Raw genomic sequence first — 9,804 nt, 5'->3', positions numbered from 1 at the left:
AACCTAAGTCCTCAATAATTAATGATAACATTTTCTTGATAAAGTATATTTTAATTATTCACTGTTTGGGAGGACTCCTGCATTCTGTCGTTGGAGATCTGCCTTTAATCAGTAAGGCCTCTTAAGCAAGAAAATAACTGGTAAGTATTTAAGATATAAACTTAAATTTGAGAATGAGGAAAATGGGAAACATGGAATGCCCAAGATATTGTTGTTCATAGAGATCTTTCTGAAACCACTGGAACTGACAGCATTGATTTAGCTATCTTAAATTGTGTGTGTGTGAGTGTGTGTGTGTGTGTGTGTGTGTGTGTATACCTTCAGCTAGACATCACATGAAATGTTTTCAAGTTTTGCTGAAAGTAGTATTGCTTTAACACATGTTTCCTTGCAGACTGAAGGTAAGTACTGGCTCATTTTAAATTTAAGGCCATGTTACTAAAGTGACATAACCAGGAAGCATACACGAGCTGGTCTGAGGCCCCCAGAACACAGCCGAGTACTGCCTGCTCTGGCCTCAGCACAAAAAGACATGCCAAATCCTCAAGAGACTTAAGGTCGCAGGGAGTGGGAAGACATGATGGTGATGAGCAGGTAGGGGTGGGGAGTAGGTACATCTTCTTGCTTGTAGACAGGTGAGGACAAATGGGACGAGGAACTGTGGTAGGGCAAATCAGGAGGTGGGAAAGGACTGGCCTGTAGAAATAAATAAATAAATAAATAAATAAATAAATAAATAAGCACATGTTGTTGGGAAAGAAAGCTGAAGTTAAGGAGTGTGGGAATTTGAGGGAAGTGGATTTAAACAAAACATGCCTATGCTTCTATGACATTTTCATATCCTAAAAAAATACAATATATTTCTTAATTTACACAAAAAAATTAAAATGATTACTGTGCCTTATGCTTTTATTACCACCCAGTGTTACTTGTTTATGACTGTATCTCTTTCTATAGAAATGATAACAATTATGTTCTGAACTCTATATTTTGCATTGATATTGATGAAAACGCAAAGAAAATTTTTTATTTTTTATCTATGAGAACTATTTTGACAATATTAGTGTATCTTATTTTTATAATGATACAAGGCAAGCTGTATTTTAAATATTGACTTTGGTATTATTTTACAGGTTATGTGGTAGTGAGATTTTTTCGACTTGTGAGAGGTAAACTGTACGTGTGTTTTTCTTTAAAGTTTCTCTCTTAAGGTAGTTTTAGTGCTAAGCCAACATAAGATGTTCATTATAAGATACATCAGATAAGCCTTTGATATAATTGTATATCAAGATGGTTTTCAGTTATAAGAACCTAACTATTAGAGATATCTTTCTATATTCCAAAATTTGAAGGAAACAATACTCCAAATTACTCTTTAGAAATCTGGGTGAAATTTACATTAATTATGCATATTTTTAAAGAATTTATTTATTTGTCATGAATACAGCAAGTTGAAAAGAATAATCAGGTTATACATACACACACACACACATATAACACACACACACACACACACATATATATATATATATATATATATATATATATATATATATATGAAATATTTTCAGATTTTACACTACACTTTCAGTACATCATATGTTTAAGTGGATAAAATATTAATAATAAAAATCTACATTTTTAGTTTCTTAATTTTCAAGATAAAATATTGATTAATCTTTTCTACTTTAAATATAGGGTATTAAAGAAAAGAAGTGTGTTATATTAGTCAGGATTGTCTAGAGTCACAGAACTTATGGAATGTCTCTATATATTAGGGAAATATATTGTAATGGCCTAAAGTCTACAGTTCAACTAATGCAACAATGGGTAGCCCTGAATGAGAAGTCTAAAGATCTCTTAGTTGCTGTCTCAGAAGGCCAGTTGTTTCACCTGGTCTTCTGTATAAGCTGGAATGCTGAAGAAGTACATTCCACGAGATGTGCTGGCAAGTAAGTGCAAGCAGACAAAAAGTGAATCTTCCTTCTTCCATTGACCTTATGTTGACCTTATGTAGACCTCCAGCAGAAGAAGTAGCCCAGATTAAAGATATGTAACACCTCATCTGGATCTGGAACTCACTTTGTCCCAAACTGACCTTGAACTCAAAGATCTGTTTGCCTCAGTCTCCTGGGATTAAAGGTGTATACACCTTGTCTGGGTCTTAGCATTTCTTGGCCTCTATGCCTCAAGTTCTCCATATCAAGATTCAAGTCAGAAGCCTGTGTCTTCCAGCTTCAAATTCTGGATCATATGTATGCCTTTCATTTCTGTATTATAGTACATTCCAGACATAGTTAAGCTGACAACCAGGAAAATTCATCAGACATGTTAAAATTATTAAATACTATACCAGAAGATTTCATTTGGCAAGAAAGACCCTACTCATTAGTACTTTCTCCTGATTGGTGCTTTTATGAACTGTCCATCATAAGATTCACCACTGTAGTCACAATCAAAACACTGTGTATTCTCACTTGTCACAGTAGCTAGATAAAACTAAAAAGAAATTAGTTTTGGAATAAATTATGACATTTGGAATTTATCGATAGTCCATTCCTTGTGGATGTTTATACTCAGCAATGGCCCAGGCTTTTGGTGTGAGAAAAAGGGATAAAACATCCTGGCTGCTTGTTAAAGGTCCTCACTTGCTTTCTTTTCACTCTTTCTCTATATTATATATTTATGAATGTGTGTCCACAAGAAGGGCTACAAGCCTCAAAGGATCAAACACAAAAATTAGTGTTTCCATTAAATTAATTTGTCATTATATGAAATATTTGGATTCACTATAATTGTGGTAAATTCAAGCCACTTAAAAAGTCACAAATTGCCGGGCACTCGGGAGGCAGAGGCAGGCGGATTTCTGAGTTCGAGGCCAGCCTGGTCACAAAGTGAGTTCCAGGACAGCCAGGACTATACAGAGAAACCCTGTCTCGAAAAAAAAAACAAACAAACAAAAAAAAGTCACAAATTTTGTTTTAGTTTGTGATCAAAATTTTAATGAGCATAAATTACACATGCCAGTTTAAATTTGAAGCAATTCTTTCATGATGGACAAGCTACCATAGCCAGTGCTCCTAAACTGAGAGGAATTCTGGTTAAAACTTGGATGGAAATTAAAGTCTAGATCTTGTTTAAGAGATATCCCTTTGATATTATATTAAAAATTTACCTAGATTTTACTTCTCTTTAAAGTAGAACATTAATTGTAATCGTTTTTGAAAACATCTCTAAATATTTTTTTCTGTGAAATGCTGCTTTAAAATGAATTAGTAGTAAAAATGGTGTCTGGATATTTTACCACAATTCTACAGTTATGCTCAGTCATAAAAAGATCTGCTATGAGATCTTGTAATGAGAATGAGAGAGTCATCTCTGCATATACTTTTGAGTATAACAAAATCTATACAAAAATAGAGATTAATAGAAATAATCTAGAATAAGTTTTATGGTTCTTCTACATCTTAACTCTGTCAGATATAGGTTCAATATCTATTCATTTCAGGTATTTTATTAAAGTGGCATGCTTTTCAAGAGAAGCAGATGCTATAAAATTACTCACATTACAGTACATATTTAAAACTCTAAATCATTAACATTGAATTTAGGCCAAATTTCTTGAGTAAACTTTGTGGGAGATAAATGATTTTTATTCTTGTGTTGATTATGTTTTGAAAGATAGATGCTCTACTTATATTTAGGATGGGAGTAAAATATTAGGTTGGCAAGCGTAAAGGGAATGGTTGGGGTGTTTAGCTGGAACTAGATGCAACTCAGCAAATAAAGTTGCAGGCAGGTGGAGAGGTGTGGAGTTCAGATATTGATAAAGGCATACTTCTCCGGGTGGGAGACAAGAAGTGCTCAGCAATTGTGTCAAAAAGGCAAGTTGAAATTGACCGAGTGTGTGTCTGTTTATCATTTGCAGATTTTATATTCTGTGGGTGGGGGCTGGAAGTGCAGTGACCAAGCCAGCTCAGTCAGTCAACAGGTTCTCCAGGGCAGGAGAGAGGATTAAAAAGAAAAAAAGACAATTAGGCAACATTTTGGCATGACCCAGCCAGCTCTGAGTTTGAGGCGGGCTTATTTTTTCCAATCTGCTTACATAGCATTTCAATTACATGAAATTAGTAAGGTCAGCTCTAGGTTGAGGAATAAGCAATAAAATAAACAAAAATAGTCAAGGAACAAGCAAGGCAATAAAGAAAGTCTTGTTTAAATAAAACAAAGATCATTGTTTCTTAAGAGCTTATCAGGATGACCAATATATCTGAGCCCAATCCCTGTCCTAGCCCAAAGTCATATTCATGCCTGAGGCCTATTTCTTTCTTCTAGCCTAATATTAGATTCCTGCCTGAACGTATTTCCCTGTTTTAACCTAAAATTCGATTCCTGCCTGAACTTACTTCCTTGTTTTGGCCCAATGTCAGATTCCTGCTAAGTGGCCAGCAAAAGCTCTCCACAGTGCAGTCCTTTCCTGGAATTGCGGTGGGGTAGCAAAAGCCACATGCACCACGAACCAGGAAAGAGTAAGGAGATGAAGAAAGACACAGAGAAAACAGAAGAAGGAAAAACTTCATTTGCATAGATTAGATAAATTTAAGTTAGCTGAAGTTTAGAAGGTGAAGAATCCAAACTATTGAGATCACTTTGGGATCTTGATCCAACCAAGTTTTTCTTTTACAACTAAGGTAGGTAAATCAAGAAAAAGCAAAGAATGATCCAAAAATCACTAATAAGTATGTACTCATAAATTTCTTGCAATCTACTTTTAATAAGGATTCAACCACCCCTCTACCCTACCACACAGCAGCAGTAGAGGAAGAGAAAAGTTATTAGAATATGGGGGAAGTTAATCAAGTCCAAGTGGATTAAGGACCTACACATAAGCCTATATATGCTTAATTTAGTAGAAGAGAATGCAGAAAATAGCCTTGAACATATAGGCACAGGGAAAATTTTCCTGGACAGAACACCACTGGCTCAGGATCTAAGACCAATAACTAACAAATGGGACCTCATGAAGCTGTAAAGCTTCTGTAAGCAAAGGAAACTGTCAATAGGACAAAACGGCAACCTACAAATTGGGAAAAGATCTTTTTAAACTCTACATTCAATAGAGGGCTATTATCCAAAATATACAAAGAACACAAGAAGTTAGACTCCACAAAACTAAATAAAACACAGGACACCTAATGAAGGAGCTAGAGAAAGTACCCAAGGATCTAAAGGGATCTGCAACCCTATAGGAGGGACAATGATATGAACTAACCGGTACCCCCCCACCCCCAGAGCTGTGTCCCTAGTTGCATAAGTAACAGAGGATGGCCTAGTCGGCCATCAATGGGAGGAGAGGCCCTTGGTATTGCGAAGATCGTATGCCCCAGTACAAGGGAATGCCAAAGCCAGGAAGTGGGAGTGGGTGGGTTGGGGAAGAGGGTGGGGAGAAGGGAGAGGGTATAGGGGGCTTTTGGGATAGCATTTTAAATGTAAATGAAGAAAATATCTAATAAGATAATTGAGGTACAAAACTAAAAAAAGAATTCTCAATTGAGGAATCTCAAATGGCTGAGAAGCCACCAGGGAAATGCAAATCAAAACAACCCTAAGATTCTACATCACACCAGTCAGAATGGCTAAGATCAAAAATTCAGGTGACAGCAGATGCTGGTGAGGACATGGAGAAAGTGGAAGCAGCCCAGATATCCCTCAATGGAAGAAAAGATACAGAAAATGTGGTATATTTACACAATGGAATACTACTCAGCTATTAAAAATGACAACTTCACAAACTTTGTTGGAAAATGTATAGAACTAGAAAATATCATCTTGAGTGAGGTAGCCCAGACACTAGAAGACATACATAGTATATACTCACTAATAAGTGATTATTAGCCCCAAAGCTCAGAATATCCATGATACAGCTTACAGACCATATGAAGATTAACAGAAGGAAGGCCAAAGTGTGGATGCTTCAAACCCACACAGAAGGGGGAACAAAATGATAACCATGGGAAGCACGGGATAGAGGGATCTGGATGGGAAAGGGGGCTGGGAGGGAAAAAAAAGGGAGAAGGACCAGGTATAGAAAGAGACAAGAGAGAAGTACAGATGGCCAGGAGAATCAATAGAAATGTAGCAGTGGGGTAGGGGGCAACCTGGGGAACCACTAGAAATTCCCATACATCTGGTATATGAGAGGCTCCCAGGACCCAATGGAGATATTAGCCAAAATACCTAACAGCAGGGAAATACAACCTGAAGAGACCACTTCCAGAAGATAGACATGGACCCCAGTGGAGGGATAAACACACAGAAACAGAAACACACACACACACAAACACACACACACACACACACACCTCATTTTGAATTTTTGCTTCGTATGTGTCTATAGCATTTAAGAAACAGACAGAAAAGCTCATTTATCATAGGAAGATAGGTAACAGATCTATTGTTTGTTCATTCCAACAGTGAAGGATTCTGAGATGATCTTTTTCATGAAACTTCTTCATGCAATAGTGTCTTCAGGTAGCATTGTGAAAAAATAAAAAATAGGTCTAGGGAAAGAACCTTAGTACCTCTGGCTCCTGTATCTTGTGTACTGTGACTAAAAATCATCAGGTCAAATAAATAGCTAAAGTAGAATATCAGCAGTCCATTGAAGTTAAATAGAACTTTGTAATTACTGGATACAAAGCAGTGAGTCTAAACTAGTGAGTGAACTTATTGTTTGTGTGACTTAAATTCATGCATTATTGGATATTTTCATATGTTGACATAAGTTATATATCTGATATAACACTTGTAAACACTGAGTGATGTGGAATGAATGTGAAAAGTATTAGGTTAATAGCTTTCTGCACAATTTAGTAGAGTACCACACAATGTTCTGATAAAGCAACACTTCTTAGGTCCTTTGCCTTTACGTTTTATATTTAATGCATTCAATATGGTTTTCATAGCCTCATACTTCCCAGAAATGCTCAGGGGGTTTTCATCACACCTGGACAGCTACTTCAAAGGCAGAAATGTTGTGGCCCAGCTTTTCTTCTCTCTAACAGCAGCCTCCACTTCAATTAGGATATCTTAACAAATCTAAATCCATCACTTCCCTTATACATTGGGATGCTCTCTTTGTCTACTATGTAACAATAAGTAGCTTCAACAAAGATACTTAAACTATTTCCCAGTTGTGCATATTATTTTTGTGATGTAGAATCTACTTTTCTGAGATAGATTGCAATAATCTTGGGGTCTTAATATGGTGCACTACAAAGTAAAAATGTCACTGTAAGAGAGTAAACTATTTTTAAGTGTAGTATTGTGCTTGATATTTTAAACATATAAAGAAAATTTAAACCATATTTTTGTAACTAAAAGGATAGAGAACAAAAGATGGCAAACTATTGCTTACTTCCAGAACTCTCTTATAAGGTCAAAATTTCTTTGCTCTATGCTGATCATCTCAAAATTTCTTTGCTCTATGTGTGCCTTGTCTTGCCACATGTAAATATGATTTTTTCCAATTAATTGTAGATTTGTTGTTATTTGTAAGCATACACCAAATAATTATATCAACCCAATTCTCATTTATACTGAATATAATTTCTTGTTCTATGACTGTTCTAAATAATACCTCAGTGTTATTTGGAATTCTTCTGAAAGTATATTTATGAGGTGGTGAAATTCAAACAGATTTGTTTGTTTCATCCATTTTCAAACCTGTAACTAAAGTAATATAAGTGTCTAAGCAAAATTTATATAAAGATGTTTTGGGCCTATGCTGAATTGATTTCCCCTCATCTTTTAAACATTTTTTACATTTAAACTGAGGACCCAAAGCTCCCTTGGCCCAAAGAGTCCAATGATTTTGAGCACTAACGAGAAGCAGTGTTAAATGTCTGCACAACTCTCCCTTTTCCTCATACCCACTCATCTGTCGTACATAGAAAAGGAATACATCAGAAATCAAAGAGCAGACTGATGTCAAGATTAAGAGTTGGGGAAGACAATATAACTACAGGTTCTTACAAACATAAGGCATAAAAACAACCAAACAGATTTCACAGTGAGTGTCTGACAGTTCTCACTCAGAAAAGGAGCTGTATAATCTGAGCTTCTGGGAGACAGGCTGGGAGACAGAGATTGAAATGAAGGTAAGCTGATCCTGAGCCCACCATGTGAACAGGCTAGGTAACCAGTTTCAGAATGTGACTATTTCAGAGTTTGGGCTTAAATTCCTTGAGTACGGAACCCTCAAACCTTTTATTAAATACCTTTAGTAAAGAAATATCAGGAACTTATTTTCATTTTATAAACATTGTCCTAACTTATGAATTGAAAAAAAAAAAAAAAGATGGATGCTAAAGCTAGAGTCAATGGTACTGATAAAGACCAGGACAGCCATGGTAGGAAGATGGTCAGATTATGATTATATATTACAGGTAAAACTGAAGAATGTGTGATGTGTTCAACACTGAATATGAGAAAGAGGTTTCTGGAAGAAATAAGAAGGAATGAGTATATTAAAAATAATGGGAATTTATCAATATTAAATCATGTAAAAAGCTTTAGCTTGTTAACTATAAGGGAAATTGCCATTCAATGGTTTAATATGAAAGGATGTTTTTGAATGTTGGTGTTTAGACACAGCTAAGAGTATAGAGATGTATAAGGACCCTTAGTCTCAGCCTTCCCCTTCCTCAATGTCTGTAAACTGTTAATAATTTATTTGATAATCTGAGATGCTTTACATTTGGAGCTTGTATATAATGTACAGATTAAATCACATTATGTGTAACTGGTGAATATATTATTAAACAAATTACCTCTTTCCATAATTATAAACTGTGCATCTGTAGCAAATGGAGGAACATTTTAATAAGGAGTAGTCTAATTATATTATGGTCATTACTTTTGCAAGCTTATTGGCTTCATTTTAGAGGTGAATATCTTTCAATGAAGGTATTTATTGCAAAGGAGGATTTTTTAACTTATAGCCAGTGCTCATAACTCACAGAAAAATCTCTCCTTGAGAATAAGAAAGATCTACAGTTTAGAATTGTAAGAAACTATTTTTTTTTGCCACGAGGTATTTTTATTTTCATCAATCATACAAATAATTTTCTATAATATCCCAGGGAAAACCGGTGAAATTTGGCAGTCCGATTAGTGGAGGGGTCCCCTTCAGAGACCCGTGGGCCAGTGGCATTGGCTCAGAGTGCCCGGGTTTCACAGTGTAGCTTGTGGCTCACGTTCATCTTGCAGGTGGCTCTTCCTCCACATCACGAGGGGGTCTTGGAGATGACGGGGCGGGGTGGGGTGGGGTGGGGTGGGGAAATCTTCCTAGGCTTTTAGGAGATTTCACTCCTCTTTTCCTGTTCAATGGTCTCTTTGGTCGGCAGGGTGTTCTCCTGCATCTCGGTTTTCTTCAGCTTGGCCTTATCGAAGCTGGCGATTTCCCCATGTCCAGCTTGTCTGCCATTTTCTTACAACTCGTGGATTCTCCTTCCGAGCTCGTGCTCAAAGTGCTCCCACTCTCATTGTTGCAGCAAGAGACCTGTAAGAAATTATTAAATTTAACAGAAATATACAAATAAATGTTGTTTTATGTGAGGGACTCCCTTGGTTTGCTGGCTATCTATCATCTATCTATCTATCTATCTATCTATCTATCTATCTATCTATCTATCTACCTACCTACATATCATAATTTATGTAACTTCATCACAATAATCTATCATATATTTATCAGCTTTCAACTATTTGTCATCTACCTATTGATCATTAATTTATATATCT

General features: G+C 36.0%; 1 pseudogene; it reads right to left on the bottom strand.

Moving 5' to 3' along the window:
• Positions 1-9,266: 9,266 nt before the first annotated feature.
• Positions 9,267-9,487, bottom strand: LOC110302573 (thymosin beta-10 pseudogene; annotated as a pseudogene).
• Positions 9,488-9,804: the final 317 nt, after the last annotated feature.

Source organism: Mus caroli, unplaced genomic scaffold, assembly GCF_978045245.1.
Source record: "Mus caroli unplaced genomic scaffold, Mus_caroli_1 scaffold_11, whole genome shotgun sequence".
NCBI lineage: Eukaryota > Metazoa > Chordata > Mammalia > Rodentia > Muridae > Mus > Mus caroli.
The sequence above is the reverse complement of the archived record's forward strand: the minus strand, read 5'-3'. Positions and strand labels throughout refer to the sequence as shown.